Raw genomic sequence first — 19625 nt, forward strand, 5'->3', positions numbered from 1 at the left:
CCTCTCTCTTCCCCTTCTCCTTCCCCTCCCCTTCCCCCTTCTTTCCTTTGCTTTCTTTCTTCCAAAATGAAAATAGATGGCCTAGGTTCCACGAGAGATGATTGGAGGAGCGGAAGCAAGAGCTCCAATTTGGTGGCTGTCAGAGACTCTGCCTGCCGCTGCCTTCTTCCCTATTGCTATATTCTCACCTAACTGGCTGTGGTCAAGAAAGAGCTTTGCTAGAGATCTGTGCTTATCATTCCTGAAGTAAAATACCTCACAGAGGTCCCGGGGTGGGAGTGGAGCGGGGCCATTTTCCCAGGACACCCATCAGTAGGTCCTAGCCTGCTCTGGATAGCACGTTTCCTCCAGGGCTGTTTTTGGGTCACCACGGTACCTTCCTTAATGGGCCTTTCCTCCAGGTAACAGTTTTCCTAATGCTCAGTGTCTAAAGGGAGAGGAGTGAATGAGGTTGTAAGTCCCGCCCCCCCGGCGAAGGACAAGGTGAATTACATCACTTTGAGTAGAATGAGGGTAAAATGTGCATTTTCATGTGGTTAAATCTTTGTTGGTTTCTGAGCAGTGAAGATAATAGTAGGAGGATGCAAGTTTCCTGGGATAAAGAAGAACAGCACTAGGAGGTGAGTGAAAACCAGAGGGTCACAAGGACAGATGGAGCAGGGGTGGACGCACGAGCATGTGCGTTCCAGGGGCTGAGAAGACAGTGGGAAGACAGTGGGTGTAACTGAAGCCAGCCCTGGAAGTCTGGAGAGAGGCTCTGCAGTTTCTGGTCAGGTCTTGTTCTTTTAAACTGGACCACCCAAGACGATACCAGGAAGTTAGAACGAATGTCACCCAGCCTGGTTGCAGCCTTCCTCCTGGGTCTTCACTCCCTTGACACTTACTTTCGATCTCCTCACTCATTCCTGGTCCCACAAGCTCCTGACCTCTGTCTTCACATCCTGTGATGACCTCAGGTTCCTGCAGGACTGATCTCAGCTTGCCTAGCTTAGCCCACGACTGGCCCTTCAAACACGGTCAGCTCAGCAGGCCCAGGCTGGCACAGAAAAGCCTGTGACAGACAATAGTGTTTATTCTAGGCAATTGTCCCAGACGGGTCACTCCCTGCTTACTCCACACCTGCTGCTGCTCGCTGTTTTTCCCAGGATCTGAATTCCTCCTTCCCAAACACTGGCTAAGGGGCTCCCTGTCACAGCCCTGCCCAGAGTCACTCAAGGGGCTGTACCATCCTCAGTCCTTTAGCTGACAGAGGAGAATGTCATCAGCAGGCCAGACATGATTTACAGCTGTCTTCTCATTCACTTCTGCTGCCCCAGGTAACAGAGCCTCTGGATCAGGGCCGTGGCTGGGCTCCACCCCAGCACTAACCGGCTCGGCCAGGTTTACCTCATCCCCTTCAAAAAGTATGGTGTGAGGAATGCATGTCCTGCCCCAGGAAGACGGATCTGTTCAGGAAGAAGTGGACAAAGGGCAGGACTTCAAAGCAATATGGGCCGCAACACCGGGCTTCTGGCTTCTGTGTAGAGGGGAAGAGAGTGGGGAGAGGTTGGAACAGCATTCATCTCAGAGGCTCTCCCCAGCTTCCATCCCCTTCACCCTGGAGCTACAAAGTTTCCTGACCCTGGAGAAGGCACCTGCCAGTGCGAATCCTCCGCAGGGGCTCTGAAAGCCACGCTGCTTGTTTGCCCTGTGCAGCCTGAGCCGTGGCCCTCCTCTGCCTAGGGTGAGCTTCTGGGGAATGGGGCCTCTGAGCTCCACCCTGGGGCCCCCACCTCCCCGCTTGCTCAGCCACCCTTCACCTCCTCCCTCTCCTGTCTCACTGAGACCCTTTCCTTCCCTTTCCAGAGCTGATTATTTTTCAGTCACATAGGCTTGGAGATAAAGGAAGAGTAAGGGCAGAGACAGGCTGGGGCATGAGGAACTGAGGGCAGGGGTTAAGAAGGTGGCAGTAACACAATAAAACCTGAGTCTGTCTTTAAACCTCCAGGCCTGAGGCCACCTTTGGAGGGTGGGGGTCTCACTTCAGTTTTTCTGTAAATTTTTCTGTAAGTCTGATTATTCCGTTCCACCCACAGCAAGATGGGGAGCTTCTAATCCCAGATGCTTGTGGCGATGGGAGTGGGGAGGAAGGATAGGACTTAGGAACTTCTTGCTGCACATTGGCGTCTGTCTATAAGGCATGCTTATCCCACGTCTCATCTCAGCTTCCTGAGGATAGTGACTGCGACTTGGAGATCCAGGAGCTGGTGTCATGCAGTGGAGTTCCACTGCTTAGTGCCTGCATGGCTGTCAACAAGTCACCTAAGCTCAACGAGCTTCAGTTTCTTCCTCTGTAAAATACAAGCAATACTAACCTGATTTTATAGGGCTCTGAGGACTACATTTAAGAAACATTGAGGCTGAGCGCAATGGCTCACGCCTGTAATCCCAGCACTTTGGGAGGCCGAGGCAGGTGGATCACGTGGTCAGGAGATCAAGACCATCCTGGCTGACATGGTGAAACCCCGTCTCTACTAAAAATACAAAAAAATTAGCCAGGCGTGGTAGCGGGCGCCTGTAGTCCCAGCTACCTGGGAGGCTGAGGCAGGAAAATGGTGTGAACCCATAAGGCAGAGCTTGCAGTGAGCCTAGATAACGCCACTGCACTCCAGCCTGGGCAGCAGAATGAGACTCCATCTCAAAAAAAAGAAAAGAAAAGAAACATTGAAGCCCTGCCCACATTTTAGATAGTTACTAAAAAGTAGCTATTATGATCATACTTCAGTTTTCTCGTTGGTAAATTAGGGATAATAAAATATCCATCTCATTGAGTTGTTTTGAATATTAACCTAGTTAATATATTTATAAGGTCCTTAGAAAGGTGCCTAGCACACAGTAAGCTCTGTACAAGTGTCATTAAAGAAAATGAGTCATCCTGTTCTTTCCACAATACCTAGACGTTGCCTTGCCCAGGTAAGTGCTTTGTAAATATTGCTGAGATTAGTCCAGTGCATACACTAGGGCCAGGAAACAGACAAGGGTGGATACTCACAAGAGGAGGCTGGTGGTTAAGCTGAGTAGCATACTTCTGTTTCTCCCTTCTCCTTGTTTCTTTTCCTATTACTGATTTCTCAGTTTGGACCCTGCTATGGTTTGAAAGTTGTGTTCCCTCCAAAATTCACGTGAAAACGCAATCCCTAATGCAACAGTATTAAGAGATGGGGCCTTTAAGAGGTGATTCGGTCATGACAGCTCTGACCTCATGGACTGGATTCATTCCTTGTTAAAGGACTGGAGGGAACTAGCCCTTCTTGTCCTTCTGCCTTTCCACTGTCTGAGGACCAGCAGAGACCAAGACACTGGGCCTGCTGGCACCTTGATCTTTCCCCACCCAGCCTTCCATACTGTGAGAAATAAGTTTCCGTTGTTTATAAACTACCCAGTCTCAGGTATTTTGTTACAGTAGCATAAATGAGCTAAGACAGATCCGTCTCCACTGGCTCTCTATTCTCTCTGCTCCATAATTCCTCTTCCAAAACAGGAACAGAAACTGATTCCCAAAGGCCCCACATTTACTAAGACAGAGCCTGAGCAGACACCGTAGCTCTACCTACACCTTTTGTGTCTCTCTCCTGGTGTCCGGCTTCCGTCTGAACTTTCTTCTGTGATCTGTGATTGAAAGACCCAGAGAGCTGGGCGTGGTGGTGCACACCTGTAATCCCAGCTACTCAGGAGGCTGAGGCAGCAGGATCCCTTGAGCCCAGTGTGCCATGATCACGCCTGTGATTAGCCACTGTGCTCCAGCCTAGGCAGCAGAGTGAGACCCCGTCTCAAAAAACAAACAAGCAAACAAAACAAAAAGACCCGGTGGTTTCCAATGAGTGCAGCGTCTAATCCTAATTAAGTACCTATTCATTAAACGTGTGTGAGGAATTGAAATGTATATTCCAGGGAATAAAGTCCAGCAGGGAAATAAATCCACCGGAAACCATGTTGGAGCAGTCCAGGTAGTCACTCCCATTGCCTTTCTTTCCTCTCAATTCATTCAGTGCCCTAGTCGTTTTAAGATCACAGGTGTTGTGTATTCAGTAAGCACTAGGTCTTCGCTAAGCTCTTCCATGCCTCCCCGTAACCCCTGTTTCATCCTCAAATTACCTTGATAAGGTAGCTGTGATTATGTCTATCTTACAGATGAGGAAACTGAAGGCGAGGCCAGTTAAGTAGCTTATCCTTGGTCACACAATTACTGAGTGGTAGACCCAGTTTTCAGATCAGACTTGAAATCCTTTGCTCATTCTGGTGTATTCACAGGTAACAGCAAGTTAAACCTGACCCTTCTCTTGGCCTTCTGAAGTCGACTCTTTAATATGCAAGGTGTCTTTTCTGATATTTTTGGTTGGAAAAGAAAATGTGTGCATAACTTTCTTCAAAGGGTGTTTTGCATCGTCCTTCCTTTTCTGTCTAAAAGCATCTTTTCTGCTGTACTCTCTCAATAATGCCAGCCCTTCCTACTCTCAGCTCTACAACCTGTCACTGACTCAGAGAGTTTCAACAAAAGAACTGGAATAGGAAGTGTTTTTAAACAAGCTGTCCCTTTCTTTAAATAATTAAAGAAGATGCTATCAGGGAGATCAGGTTTTTATTAGCTCTTCTCAAGTTCACTGTCACTTGCTCTCCTCCAAGGCAGGATTGAAGGTTGGGTCGAGGGGGGACATAGAAAAGTGCTCCAATTGGGACAGCGTGTTGGGAGCACTTTGTAGAGGCTGGCCATTCACTGCCTATCTGCACTCGTTGCCAGTGGAACAGTGAGCTTGAATGGCAGGTTACGGTTCTTTAGAAACAAATGTAGAGGAAATGAATGAACGAAGCAATGAATGAAATAATTGTTGGACCTTGATAATAGTGGGTGTATCGTGGGCAGAGAGGCTTTGAGAACACTAGCTCCAGGCCCTCAGAGGGTGCAAAGCAACTAGATCAATGGAAAATAAGCATCAGGAAAAAAATGTCTAAACCGCGAGCTCGGGAACACAACTCCCATTCAAACGCGTCTTCTAAATAACGGTCCCAGCAACATGCTCTTTGCAATTTCACTCTCTTGGTGGAATAAACAGGCCAAGAGCCCACCCCACCCAGCAGGGTGTCTCACAGCAGCCTGCAGGACAATAAGGAGGAAATTGGTTTTCCGGGAAGCAATTTCTCTATCAGCAGAGTAGTTCTGCACTGTCATAGAGGAGAGGTTAGGCTGGCAGTTGAAAGGATTCCATCTGCTCCTTGGAGTCCTCATTTGGATAGCTGCAGTATTAAAAGGACACCATGAAGAGAACTTTTTAATATTGGGAAGGAGTATTGATGTGGGGGCCTCGAGGCCAAAGAAACTGGCTGGAAATGGACTTGCCCTGAGCCCTTGAGCTGATTCTTTACGCTGCCTTCTTTTCTCTTACTAAATGTAAAATGAGGTCAAACAGTGCATGAAGTAGGGGTCAGGAGCAAATTGAAGGCTTAATAATAAATATTTTTGGTGCTGAGCTCATTACAGGGCTTATGCGGATCCTTTTAAACTACCTGCCTGTTTGACATTTTGCCTTGATTTACACTAGAATTTAGAATGCCAGGGGGGTTATTAGCTTATATCTTGTCATTTTAGCATCCTATTTCTGGGGGAAAGAAGAAAACCTTAGAAAACTACAGCTACTTTCCACTGAGTGCTACGCTTCTGAAGAAAAAGTACTTTAGGTCTCCAAATTCCTTTTCCTTAGCTGCCCAGGCCTGCAAGAGCTGAAGACCCTGAGCTTTATCTGGTTTCATATGTTATTTCTCTGGTGTTTAGGGGACAGCCGCACCCATGCTGGATTAAAGCAGGCACTGTGGGGTTAGGTCAGTCCATGTGAGGGAAAGCGCCCTGGATCAATGGCCCCTTTTTGTCCTCTCCCACCCACGCCCTGTTGACTCAACCTTCAGAGTTGAGAAAACAGAAAACTTTTCTGCCTACGACCTCCGGCAAGTCACTTAGGCTCCTTGGGCTTCAGTTGCCTCAACTATGAAATGCAGGGATTGGACTGGATGATCTCTAACAGCCACAGCCATAAATCCCCTTTTCTGGGACAGTACCAATTCAGATAATCTGTTCACTGTCCCTGTAAATGTACTTGGGTTTTTCAGGCTAAATGTCCTAGTTTTGGGTTCTGAAAATATGGTCACTGTATTTCTCAGATCACTTTCAGCCTCTAGGATTCTAAGTAGGTAATAGCCTGAAGTGACTGTTCTAATTACTAGCTCTATGACCTTGGGCCAGTCGGTTAAACTCTCTGGGATTCAGGCCCTTCTGTGCAAAATTTGGGATAACAAAATCTTATCTCAAGGCAGGGAGCGGGACTAGATAGAGATTGCTCTGGCTAAAGCTTTGTGATTCAGTAACTTGGGGCTCATCTGCTCTGGGTAAAGGCAGTAGCTGGCCCCTGGGTGTTTAAATGGGTGAGGAGAGGCAACGAAAGTGTCCCTGAGGACGATGTCTCTTTGCAACCTGGAGAAAAACCAGGAAGCACTATCCTGGCTGCCTGCAGTGAAGAAAGAAATTCTTACAGTGAAATGTCAGTGGCCTCTTCAGCAAAGCTTCCTGTGCAATTCTTTTTGGTAACAGAGGAAAGCCTCTTAGGAGGTTGTAGGACTGTCACTCCAAGGCCTTAGGGATGCCAAAGTATTGCCTCACCTTCCCTCCCATATTTCAGTTATCAAAGAAGATTCAAAAGAGGGAATATCAGGGGGAATTCGGGGTCCCTAGACTGGGGACCAGTAGCAACCTGGGTAATGCTGGACAAATCACTTAGCCTCTCACAGCCCAGTTTTCTCAAAAGAAATACTAGAATATTTGAATAGGTCAGCTCCAAGATCTCCTATTTGGAGGTTCTGTGGAATCTCAAATGCTGGATTGCAAACATCCACAGGGGGATATTTGGAGGCAGAGAGGACTCCTTTCCCTTTCCAACCATAAGTAGGCAGCGATGTCTTTCGCTGATCTTCCAGGCTATCAGTGGAATACATTTTTTTGAGCAATATATTTTGATGTACCTTTATCTATTATGTCTAATTCCTAGCTCTGTGCCTGACATATAACATATGCCTCCTGGTTATTAGGTTTCTGTTTAAAAAATAATAATAATGAGATGCTTTGTAAATATTCCTAGTTGACCCTTCATTTGCTTTAAGCAAGTAATTTCTCCTTAAACTGCTCCCATGACAGTTTCTGCACTTTTGGTAAAGATAAAGGTGTTATTAGTCTGCAGAATGGAATTGAGGTTGAAGTACTGGGAGCCAGGTGGCCCATCTAACAGGCTGCCGTGCTAATCCCACATAAACCAATGGAAGCCTGGAGTAGCACCCAGTTTTCCAAACTGAACACTAGACTGATTTTGGGGTTGTCTTTCTTCCTTACTCCTCACAGTTTATTCAGCACCAATCCCTATGGGGGCTCCTTCTGGACCCTTCTCAAATCTGTCCACTTGTCTGCGTCTTCCCGGCTTCTGCCCACGTTCAGGACAGCATGAGGCCTGCCCTGCAACAGCCGCCTCACAGCTTTGCTGCATCTAACCTGTCCTCTCCCAGTCCATTTCAAAACAATTGTGGGATATTCTGAGCACAGATAAAAGTTTAGAGAACAGCGAAAAAACACTCAGGAGAAGCAGTAATGCTCACTTTGGAAATATTAAGAGAGGATCACCTTAGAAGCAGATAGCTTCAGCTCACATTGCTTTCTAGCCAGGTTAACTTCGGATGAGCTCTTAACTTCTCTGCTCCTTAGTTTCCTCATTTGGAAAATGGGGATGACAAGAGCAGTGTATAGACCTTATAGGTTTTTTTCTTTTTTTGTAGAGATGGGGTCTCGCCATGTTGCCCAGGCTGGTCTCAAACTCAAACCCCTGACCTCAAGTAATCCTCCCACTTCGGCCTCCCAAAGCACTGGGATTACAGGCATGAGCACCATGCCTGGCCTCTCATAGGTTTATCCTGTCACACATCTTTCTAAATCTACTAAAGGCTCCCAGTTGTCCTCAGGACAGAGTCCAAACTCAACAGGACTAGCTAAGCCTTCCAGCCTTGCCCAGGTTAACCCTGTGTTTGCAGTAGAATGGGGCATCAGAGAGATGGCATTCCAGGCTGAGGATGCTTCATGAGCGAGGCCTGGGAAGTAGATATGAGGCAGGTGGATTGCAAGGGTTGATCTGCAGAGGCATGCAGGTGGGAGCTACAAGTGAGTCTTAGTTCTGCAGCCAGAACGCCCAGGTTCATACCATGACTCTGCTGCTGATTAGCCGTGTGACCTTGGGCAAGTTACTGAACATCTATCTCTATAGCTCTGTTTTCTTATCTGTATAATTTTAAAGGAATGCACTTACTGCATGAGGCTGCGGGAAACACGGAATGAGGTAATATAAGTAAAGTGCTTGAAATAGCTCAAGAAGTGGTCTTTCTTATTTTGGGGCAAGAGCAGAGGTATATGGGTGCAGAGTTTGTGTTATCTCAAGGCAGAGAGAGGAGAGCGACTGGGTAACATGTCAGTAGCATACAGAATAGAATTCAGGTTGAAGATCCCGAGCTGACCAGCCTAGGCAGGAGGCAGTTGCTGGGACTAGGGTAGCGAGGGCGACATTAGAAGGAAAAGACAAATGTGAGAATGATCTTAAGGCCGAATGGCAGGTTCCATAAAAGATAGGTTTGCTGGAACACTAGGTCCAGAAAACAGTTCATGAGAGAAGTATCCTTTCATCTAAATTTGGGAAACGTCTAAGCCAGTTGTGGTTGTGAGGACCTGTGGTCCCAGCCTATGCAGAAGGATTGCTTGAGCCCAGGAGTTCGAGGCCAGCCTGGACAACATAGTGAGATCTCATCTCTATTAAAAAATAATAATAAAACAAATAAATAAATTTGGGAAATACCACGTGTTTCCCCTTTTGGAAAGTCACACTGTACAGGAGAAGGCTAAAGGAACCTAGAGGCGCTACAGTAGAAAAACATTTAAATATTTGATAAGTGCAGTGTTTCAGAACTAGTTTGATCACAGGACATCCCTGCCCCTCCTCCACTTTTGATAACACAGATTAACATCTCGAAGAAGCAGCGATCGGTAGGACCCCCTCTGGAATACACTGCCTTGAAGTCACACGTGCGAATTGTGTAAACAGAGCTGGAGAGAGAAGAACACACACATACATGGTGCACAATGTGACTATTTTCCTTCTCTCTGTTCTCTGGTGGGCTCGAGCAGTGGGGAGCCCGTGAGGATAGTTTAAAATTAAATGCTCATTTCCCTTTCCTTGCCTGTTGTGAATGTGGCCTCTCTCCCTCTCCCTCCTACCCACTTCCTTCTCCAATAGAGTCCGCCTGCCCCAGAGAGAGCCATCTGGAGAGTCGTGTTGCAATATTGACTATTGCAAGGGACCTCCTTCTGGCATTCGGTCTAGTTCATGGTGTTTTACTTTCATCTCTCTGGGTTGGAAAATCATCTGACTTCTCTAAGTGGTTTCTTTGGGGTAATAACATTATTACAATTTTTCCTTTTCTCCGGAATCAAGGCCGTTTTCCCCCCCACAAGGACTTCTTGGCATTTCCGTGAGGTTTGTTATTCTGTTGTGCTTGAAGTATGTGGCATCCTGTTTGTGCTGCAAACAGTAAAATAAAATCCCCCTCAGGATCACTAGCTGAGCCTCGGGGTCACTTCTGCCGAAGGAATCCCATCTGTCCTGGATCAGATCCTGGCCCTGGGGACAGGGCTGGGACTGGCAGGGAAATTCACTCGCACTGTCGACGTTGATCTTTTTGGATCATGTTTGAGTCGTGACTCTGAGTAAACACCAGCAAGAACGTTGCAGACAGGGTCAGAGGTACATGCTGTTCACCAGGGAGTGTCATGAACTTGGAAAGGATAGCACAGGCTGGACCCACCGCTTTGGGGCTCATGCATAAAGAAAAGCCTCCAGAGGTTTCCTCTGAAAATCAATTATCTTGCCCCCTGTGACTGAACCCAAGCAACCTCAAATGGCAGCAGCTTTTTGGATGAGGTCTCTGGCCAGTTCTTCTGCTGTCAGCGTTTGGCCCTCACCAGTCTTGCACCTTCCAATGAGGCCTGTTCTCTTCATCTCCTCCCATAACCTTCCTTAGCAGTGTGGAGTCATTAGTGCATTTCTGCTCATTTAGCTGCTAACAAGTAGACAAAAGAGGGAGGGGCCGGGTGCAGTGGCTCACACCTGTAATCCTAGCACTTTGGGAGGCTGAGGCGGGCGGGTCACCTGAGGTCGGGAGTTCGAGACCAGCCTGGCTAACGTGGTGAAATCTTTACTAAAAATACGAAATTATCTGGGTGTGGTGGCATGTGCCTGTACTCCCAGCTACTCAGGAGGCTGAGGCAGGAGAATCGCTTGAATGTGGGAGGCAGAGGTTGCAGTGAGCCAGGATCATGCCACTGCACTCTAGCCTGGGCAACAAAGAGAGACTCTGTCTAAAAGAAATAATAAAAAAATAAAAAAAATTTAAAAAAGTGGGAGGGACTTGGGGTTATGGAGAGAGAGAGATCAATCACGCTACAACTTGAAAACAGTCTAATACATAGCTTAACACACACAGGTGCCTTTCTCACTTCCACACTTCTCCCGCCCAATGCCAACATTCTTGGCCCACTTCTCTAGGGGAAATCAAGTCCTTTAGGGTTAATATTCAGGTACCATGCCCATTTCCAGGTCGAAACGATGTATTCAGCCAGTAAATTCTGAATGTGTTTTGCCACCCTCAAACTCTCCTGATCGACTTCACCCATGACGTAGCCTCCCTCCAACTCTGCACCAAATTCCAAAACAGGCTTCCCCCCAGCCTTGATTATAATTCTATAGCTTGCTCTGTCATGATTGCCATTGCTTTCTGTCCTTATGCTCCTTCTTTCCCCTGATGGCCAGATAAGAAGGCTTTATCCCAGGAGACAGATGAATAATTGCAGATCCTTTATAGGAGGCTAATTTCTAGAATGTAGGTGGGGGTTGGGGGGGGCAGAGCAGGTAGGGGTTGGTGCTAAAATAATTTTGGTATATAAAAAGTAAGTTTAGTCTTATTTTGTTGTTATAGGCTGGTGAGGCCAGTGACACATGAGTGACGTGTACTGTTGTAAACTGCTGATATCTTTTTCCTAAGACTGCAATCTGTTCAGCTTTCTGTCTCCAGCACCTAGTCCTGTGTTTGACCACAGAAAGTGCTCAGTGGTGATTGGATTATTTTCCTCTTCAAAAATAATTCCTCCTGGTAACTAGTTAGCCTTTATTTGATCATCTTTAGCAAAGGGCAGGCATTGTTTTTTTTTTGTTTTTTTTTTTTTTACAGTGTCTTGCTCTGTTGCCCAGGCTGGAGTGCAGTGGTGTGATCTCGGCTCACTGCAAGCTCCGCCACCCGGGTTCACGCCATTCTCCTGCCTCAGCCTCCTGAGTAGCTGGGACTACAGGCACCCGCCGCCACACCCGGCTAATTTTTTGTATTTTTAGTAGAGACAGGGTTTCACTATGTTACCCAGGATGGTCTCGATCTCTTGACCTCGTGATCTACCTGCCTCAGCCTCCCAAAGTGCTGAGATTACAGGCGTGAGCCACCGTACCTGGCTAAGGGCAGGCTTTTGATCTACCCATTCCATTGACTAGCCTATTCCATTAATAGACACTTTTAACATTTTGGGAGATTTTTCTTGTAGAGCAATGGTTCTAACCTTTTTGACAAACTGGTCACCAGGGACCGGTTTCATGGAAGACAATTTTTCCACAGACCAGGGGCTGGTGGGGGATGGTTTCAGGATGATTCAAGCCCATTGCATTTATTGTACACTTTATTTCTACTACTATTACATACCCAGCATGGTGTAGAATCAGGGGGGACACTGAGCTTGTTTTCCAGCAACTAGATGGTCCCATCTGGGGATGATGGGAGACAGTGACAGATCATCAGGCATTAGATTCTCATAAGGAACACGATTGGCTCATAAGGAATTCCGATTCTCATAAGGAATCGGAAGGCAAAGGGGAAGCAAGGACCTTCTTCATATGGTGGCAGGAGGGAGAAGTGCAAACGGGAAATGCCAGACACCTATAAAACCGTCAGCTCTCGTGAGAACTCACTATCACGAGAACAGCATGGGGGAGACAGCCCCCATGATCCAACTACCTCCCTCCCTGGACACCTGGGGATTACAGGCCCTTCCTCCACATGTGGGGATTACAGTTTGAGATGAGATCTAGGTGGGCACAGAGCCACGCCATATCGTAAGCCTTTTAAGGTGAACTCTAGGAGTTGCCCTGCATGCTTCAGGATGGCCTGCCCAGGACATATCCCCTCTTTGCTGTGTGCTTTCTGCCTCTCCTGGTGTACTGTAAGGGCACTTAGGTTTCCAGGAGGCCACCACAGCTGACCACCAATTCTCAGGAACGTAGCCCTCCAGAAATGGAGGACAGGGCAGCTTACTTTTGATGAAAGCAGGATGAAGAAATTGCTGGGTACTGGATGTTTTGGGGAAAGCAGAGCTAGGTTGGGAATGACAACAGGTGAAGAAATGGGGAAAAGGAGCAGAACCCTCATAGATGAAGGGCAAAATGAGGCATGGATGCTTGGAGGGGGGCTTAGAGCGAGGTTACTGAGAGAAATGGCATGGGTGCCAGGAAAGAGGAAGGGTGCAAAGATCACCTTTCTAACTCACAATTTTACCTCGACTGACCAATGCTTAAAAATTATTTGAAATGGCAACTTCTGAACTAAATCTAATACTCAAGTTTCTGAATTTAGCTGTCAAAGAAAAATGATTCCATTTTAATTTTATTTTAATATGCTTCCGTTCTAAGAATTTCGTCTCAAAGTGTTTTACATTTGCACTTATGCAAAATGTATGATTAAATTCAGAATAAAAGTGATATATTCTAGAGAGATCTGTTAATCTTTTATTTTCTCAGGTCAGCCTATTAAGCAAATTCACTGGTTAAGCAAATTCGGTTTTCAATTTAATTGAAACAGACAAGAATTTTCACTAGCAAAAAGCTGAAATATAAATAAATATGTGTTTTCACATCTATGTTGCTTTTCCAAGTCAGTTGGTAGGAAAATTTGCTGTGAATCTGGTCTCTTTTCATCAAGAGAAAGCTGTTGGGCTGTAATTCCCTAACGCTCTTTCCCTCTCCTTTCTCTTGAAAATTTCTCTTCAGAAAAACCTGCCTGGGATGGATTAGTAGAATCAGACTGCCACGGCTGGAGGAGATATCTTGCACATCATGGAGTTCAACCCTCATTTTATGCAGATGAAAGAGCCAGAGAAGTTGCTGATTTGCTTCGCTTGCAGTCACACAGTTTGTTGCTAACCAGGTGTTAATCCTTTAGAGAACGTTCTACTCCCAGTCCTTGGACTTCTGGTGTTTAAGTTCAGGTAATTTGTCTTCCGTGCAGAAGACAATCCTCCATCTCTCCTCCAGAGCTCCAATGTGGCCTTTTCTAATTTTCTCTTCTTTTTATTTTTGAGTCGGAGTCTCGTTCTGTCGCCAGGCTGGAGTGCAGTGGCGCAATCTTGGCTCACTGCAAGCTCCGCCTCCCGGGTTCAAGTGATTCTCCTGCCTCAGCCTCCTGAGTAGCTGAGACTACAGGTGCCCGCCACCACATCCAGCTAATTTTTTGTATTTTTAGTAGAGACGGGGTTTCACCATGTTGGCCAGGATGGTCTCAAATTCTCGGCCTGGTGATCCACCCGCCTTGGCCTCTCAAAGTGCTGGGATTACAGGCGTGAGCCACCACGCCCGGCCAGCCTTCTGTAATTTTCACAGATGTACACACCTTGGCTGAATCATAGCTCTAACACATCTCTCTCTTCTATGAGAAATGTGAAGGCCACAGGGAGCCCAGAGGTAGGACCTATTTCTTTTTCTTTTCTTTCTTTCTTTCTTTTTTTTTTTTCGAAACGGGGTCTCACTCTGTAGCCCAGGCTGGAGTGCAGTGGTGCAATCTCGGCTCCCTGCAACCTCCGCCTCCCAGGTTCTCCTGCCTCAGCCCCTCAAGTAGCTGGGATTACAGGGGTGAGCCACCATGCCCAGCTAATTTTTGTATTTTTAGTAGAGATGGGGTTTCACCATATTAGCCAGGCTGGTCTTGAATTCCTCACCTCAAGTCATTCGCTTGCCTTGGCCTCCCAAAGTGCTGGGATTACAGGTGTGAGCCACTCCTAGGGCCTGTTTCCAACTGGAAGGGAGCACTGGTGAGGAGGGCGCTGAAGAGAAAAAGCCAAGATGAGTATTGAGTAGCCTGGTTTTCATCTGGGTGTGCTTTATGTCTCTGGCTGTTCTTTTGGTACCTCTATCTGCTGTACACAGCGGGACAGGAGAGAGCAGGAAGAGGGTGGAATAAGACCTCTATGTTTTTCATTTTGTTCCTTGGATGACTGGTAGTGAATGTAGTGCTGGTCCCATTACTCGTCAGTGCTCTCAGGAGAAGGGGCCTTTGGCAATATTGTCCTACCTTTGAAGTAATCTCCTTGGCATGTTCAGAAATAATACACTGCTAGCCTCTGACAAAAAAGCACACAGCCCTGAGTGATCACTGATGGCTCTTCCTTACTGAGGCCAGGTCTGGGTTGGATACATCATGTTAGCCTAAACAGTGAAGTTTAGTATGGTGGCTGCTGGAGTCCTGCTAAGTGAATAAATTGGACTTAGGAAGAATAATTACATAGGCCTGGCTGGGTAGCATTGCCGTCTGGTTCTATTTATCATGACAGAAAAGCATACCATATGCTATGGAGGTAGTGAAAAGAGCAGACAGTTCTTTCTGGGATATTGGGAAGGTTTTATGGAGGTGGTGACATTTGAGTTGAGCCTTGGTATAGCTGCCTGTTCTGCAGAAATAGGGCAGGGATGAGTGCAGAAGTGGGTAATCCATGCAGAGAATAGCCACATAGACAAGGACTCAAAAAAGAGAATGGAGTAGACTCTGCTTGCAGTTTTCTTTCAAAGATGGAATAGAAGAAAAATTACCAACTTACTTGGAGAACATACATTTTTATTATGCTTTGTTTTGATATCCTTAAGCACTAAGTGCATGAGTATATGTGGAAAGTGGTCTTCATAAGTTGATGAAAGCTGTTTTTACAGATAACAGAGTATATAGAAACACACATGTGCATATACACGCTGATACCCATGCAAGGAGACAGTTGTCCTTTGTGGCTGGTTTGGAAATCATCCTGCTCTTGGTCTTGGAAAATTCAGACTTGTATTGATTATAGTGATCATAGATTTTTAGACCACAGAGATGACATAATCCAAGAACCTTGTTTTTACAGCCAATAAGCCTGAGGCCCAGTGAGTGACTTGCCTAACGTTAGTATATCACCCGCCTAGTAAGTGGGGGAACAAAGATAAGAATTTGGGTGCTCCTATGGACTGAGTTATGTCCCTCCAAAATTTAGTGTTGCAGTCCTGAGCCTCAGTACCTCCGAATGGGACTGTATTTGGAAATAGGGTTTTATAAAAATAATTAAATTAAAATAAAGTCATTAGGGTGGGCCCCAATCTAACCTGACTGATGTCCTTCTAGGGAGAGGAGATTGGTTACAGAGAAGCACGAAGAAGACCACATGAAGACACAGAATGGAGGCTCTCTCTATGCCGCACAGAGGGGTCTCAGAAGAAGCCAATCTTGCTGGCACCTTGATCTCAGGCTTCCAGCCTCCAGAATTGTGAGAAAATAAAGTTCTGTTGTTTGTCACCCCATCTGGGGTAGGTTGTTATGGCAGCCTGAGGAAACCAATACAGGTGTCCTAAAGGAAAGGTCCATGCTCTCCTAGCTACTTGGCAGCCTCCAGGGTAAGTAAGATGCAGCTGTGATGCAGGAACGCATTGTCTGCAAGTCCTCAGCTGCTGAGGGAAGGCTGGGCCCTGTGCTTGGCTGCAGCGTGTGACCTCTGACACGGAAGCACTTTTCCAGCCCTTGGCTGACCCAGGAACGCATTGTCTGCAAGTCCTCAGCTGCTGAGGGAAGGCCGGACCCTGGGCTTGGCTGCAGTGTGTGGCCTCTGACACAGAAGCAGTTTTCCAGCCCTGGATGACTCTTGGAGTGAGTATTATCACAGACCATGTCCATACAATTTACGTCCCCCAGTGAATTAACTTCCGTTTACAAGACTCAGAAGAAATTCACCGAGGTCGGCTGAATGAAAACTCAACATCAGTAGCATTTTGTAATTGATGATGATGATGATGATGATGAATGAATTTGTGTACAATGACTATCAATACCTATTATCAATACCCATTACTGTTTTTTTTTGTTGATTTGTTTTTTGGATTTTTTTTTTTTTTTTTTTGCGTGTCTTAACTCCCTACCTTGGTTTTAGCCTCATTGTGGAGAAGGAGTACAATAACATACTCAATTTTGTATTCTTTGCTGTTAATCTAAAACAAAAATCCTCATTCGATAATGAGAAGAAAAATGATCAGCAATTATCCTAACAAGCAGCTCCCCTGGTCTTGTTATGAGCACAAGGTCATTTAACTGGGGCCCCTTGGAGACGCTCCGTCAGCCTCCCCATTGACATACTGCCATCTGGTGGCGTTGGGCCGGCGGATCAGCTTTCACAGTCTAATGTTTCCTGTGCCTCCACATACGTTCGTTCCCGGTTCCTGCTGATTTTCCTGACAGCTGTCCAAATCCAGGGGCGAGCACCACGCAGGCCCAGGCCTTGGCAAAACACTGACGGAGGCAAACATTTGCTTCGTTGTTCTGCTGCTTTCCCTACCAGTGATACTCAGAGCCTGGTGTGCTTCCTCTTCTGGATGAAATCTTGAATTCGTTGCACAAATTAACATCTCTTTCCCTGCCCCAAATTTCTTTGATTTGCATAGACCTCACAGTTTATACATTGCTTCTGAAACTCCTCTCCCATTTGATTCTCAAACAACTTTTTGAGTGTGCTGGACTAGAATATTAACCTCCTTCAACACAAATTTATTGAATATTGATAGTACTCAGACTGAGAACTAGGGTTACAAAGACAGAAAGACCAGGGCCAACTTAATTCATGGTTACAGAAGGCCCAGTACCTGGAGGCCACAATAATTTTAGAACCCATGAAAATATTTTAATTTCTTTTAAAATAGAAGAAAACATGAAAGTTTATGTGGAAGAAAAATGAGTATCTTCATGCCAATGCAAATTTTTAACACAATTTTAGTATTTTAAAATTATAACATTTAGTATTTTTATGGATGAAGAAGTCCATGAAGACAAAATTGTCCAGGACCCACAAAAATCATAACACAGTCTTGGAAAAGGCAGGAATAAAATTAGATAATCACGCATATAAAAGCTGCTGGCCGGGCATGGTGGCTCAAGCTTGTAATCCCAGCACTTTGGGAGGCTGAGGCAGGCAGATTGCTTGGGTTCAGGAGCTCAAGACCAGCCTGGGCAACTTGGTAAAAACTTGGTGAAACCCCGTCTCTCTCTCTCTCTCTCTCTCTCTCTATATATATATATATAATTTTACATATAAATATATATGTTATATATATATTTAAATATATGTATACGTCTGAATATTTAGCTGGGTGTTGTGACATGGGCCTGTAGTCCCAGCTACTTGGGAGGCTGAGGCAGGCAGATCACTTGAGTCCAGAATTTCAAGGCGAGCTTGGGCAATTTAGCAAAAATCCCATCTCTACAAATACATATATTATACATATTTTATAGATCTAGAACAAAGCAGAAAGTAATTGTGTTGGAGCTTAGGAAACTCCTGGAAGGGAACAGGAGCTATGGTCAGTCCTGGGGTTCAGAGGTGCTGGGAATATCTGGTAAATGGTTGTAAGACCTGTCAGAGATTCATTCCTCCAGGGATAGTATGAAGGGAGTTATAAGGAGTTTCCTGGGAGAGAAATTACCCTAAGGAAGAAGAAAACAGGCCAGGTGTGGTGGCTCACACCTGTAATTCCAGTACTTTGGGAGGCCAAGGTGAGTGAATCACTTGAGGCCAGGAGTTTGAGATCAGCCTGGCCAATATTGTGAAACCCCATCTATACTAAAAATACAAAAATTAGCCAGGCATGGTGGTGCACTCATGTAGTCCCAGCTACTCAGGAGGCTGAGGCACCAGAATCACTTGAATCCGGGAAGTGGAGGTTGCAGTGAGCCGAGATTGTGCCCCAGGACTCCAGCCTGGGTGACACAGCGAGATCCCATCTCAAAAAAAAAAAAAAAAAAAGGCAAGAAAAGAAAACAGCCACAGGCTTCACCCTATAAGAAAGCCCTACTCACCCTCCTAATGGGGCAAGTAATGTACAGGATGCCTGTCACTTGAATTTATTGCCCGCCTAGTTCTATGAAGAGCGTTAAAGTAACCGCTTAAAGTGGACTTCTTTGTAAGTACTTGAAAGACCCTGTTTGAACTCTCAGAGGCACTTCCCATAGTGGGGGCCTTGTCGGCAGGGCTGTCATCCTGGTGGTACAAAGTGGCATCTCACTGTGGTTTTAATTCCCAAATGACTAATGATGTCGAGCATCTTTTCATGTGGTTACCTCTCATTTCTGTAACTTCTTTGAAGAAATGTCTACTTAGAACCTTTGCCTACTTTTTAATCTAATTATCTTTTTATTATTGAGTGGTAAGAGTTCTTTGAATATTCTGGATACAAGTTCTTTTACATTATTTGCAAATATTTTCTTTCATTCTTTGGGTAAAATCTTTTAATTTTGATGAAGTTCATTTTGTTTTTTCTTTTACTGCCCATGCTCATAGTCTCATAGCTAAGAATCTTTTGCCAAAGCCCAAGTGTTATGGCTTGAATGTGTACCCCAAAGTTCATGTGTGGAAACTTAATCCCCAGTGCCACAGTGTAGAGAAGTGGGCTGTTTTTTTTTTTTTTGAAACGGGTCTAGTATTGGCAGTTCAGCTTTCTTATGGTTGTTGTTTGCATGATACATCTTTTTTCCTATTCTTTTACTTTTAATCTCTTCATATCTTTGGAATTAAGGCGTGGCTCCTGTAGACAGCATATAGTTGAATCATATTCATCTATCCAGTCTGAAAATCTCTGTCTTCTTATTGATTTGTATTTATTTATTTATTTATTTTTATTTTATTTTAAGTTCTGGGATACATGTGCAGAACATGCAGGTTTTTACATAGGTATACATATGCCGTGGTGGTTTGCTGCACCCATCAACCTGTCATCTAAGTTTTAAGCCCTGCGTGCATTAGGTACTTGTCCTAATGCTCCCCCTCCCCTGTCCACCACCCCTGGACAGGCCCCAGTGTGTGATGTTGCCCTCCCTATGTCCATGTGTTCTCATTGTTCAGCTCCCACATATGAGTGAGAACATGCAGTGTTTGGTTCTCTGTTCCTGTGTTAGTTTGCTGAGGATGATGGTTTCTAGCTTCATCCATGTCCCTGCAAAGGATATGAACTCATTCTTTTTTATGGCTGCATACTGTTCCATGGTGTATAAAGGGATTGCTGGATCAAATGGTATTTCTGCTTCTAGATCCTTGAGGAATCACCACACTGTCTTCCACAATGGTTGAACTAATTTACACTCCCACCAACAGTGTAAAAGCCTTCCTATTTCTCCACATCCTCTCCAGCATCTGTTGTTTCCTG

The 19625-nt window shown here is 45.6% G+C and overlaps 1 pseudogene; it reads right to left on the bottom strand.

Moving 5' to 3' along the window:
- The window catches only part of LOC105506539, a 63729-nt pseudogene that overhangs the window by 19378 nt on the left and 24726 nt on the right, over positions 1 to 19625 (bottom strand).

This window comes from Colobus angolensis, unplaced genomic scaffold, assembly GCF_000951035.1.
Source record: "Colobus angolensis palliatus isolate OR3802 unplaced genomic scaffold, Cang.pa_1.0 Scaffold137, whole genome shotgun sequence".
Classification (NCBI taxonomy): Eukaryota; Metazoa; Chordata; class Mammalia; order Primates; family Cercopithecidae; genus Colobus; species Colobus angolensis.